The following is a 924-nucleotide window of genomic DNA, read 5'->3' as shown; positions in this document are numbered from 1 at the left end:
ATGGCTAGGTGGAGGGTCAGGGGAGGGAGGGAGCAATTGGGGGGATCGTTTTATGAACTATACAGATGTCTAACCAATGTACTGTATACATGAAACTAATTTAAGTAAGCAAATAGATAAATTAAAAAAGAATAGACCTTTCAAGTTCTCATCACAAGAACAAAAAATTTGTAATTAGGTGTGGTAATGGATGTTAACTAAACTTATTGTGCTGGTTATTTTGCAATATATACATATATAAAATCATTATGTTGTACATCTAAAACTAATACGATGTTACATGTCAATTACATTTCAAGAGAGAGAGAGTGGAAGGAAGGAAGGAAAAGAGGGAGGGAGGGAGGGAAGGAGGGAGGAAGGGAGGGAGGGAAGGAGGGAGGGAGGAAGGAAAAGAAAGAAAAGTTCTTGTACACTCAAGTTTGTGGAGTGAATGAATGAATGGAAAGATGAATTATGAATGAGTACCCAAGTACCCATAGAATCACCATCAAGATTGTGTATTTGGACAACAGTATGATAGGAAAATATTGTTTCATTGCAGAATAATCCACAAACTACTTGAAAGTAAACAGTCTTGGAGTTAAAAAAAAAAAAGATATGAACCATGTTATAATTGAAAATTTTGTTTTGATTGGAGCCCCAGCCACTTCCTTGAGAGAGCTCCCCATAGACAGGCCAGACAAAGAGTTCTGGAGCTCTGGACAAGAACTCTGGGGCAGCTTAAAACTCAAACCTGCCTTCATCCCTTCCCCCCAGAGACATCGTACTAATGGCCCTGATGATAACAAATGGTTCTGTATGACCACAGCCGCCTCTTACACCAGTTGGGGGCAAACTTGATTCAGAAGCATAATGGAAGGTGAAGCGTCAGATTTCTTATTTGAGCAGAAAGCTGATATCTAAGGAATGTAACCTGGCAGTAGC

The sequence above is a fragment of the Pteropus alecto genome, unplaced genomic scaffold (assembly GCF_000325575.1).
Source record: "Pteropus alecto unplaced genomic scaffold, ASM32557v1 scaffold110, whole genome shotgun sequence".
Lineage (NCBI taxonomy): Eukaryota > Metazoa > Chordata > Mammalia > Chiroptera > Pteropodidae > Pteropus > Pteropus alecto.
Note: the sequence above shows the minus strand (reverse complement) of the source record.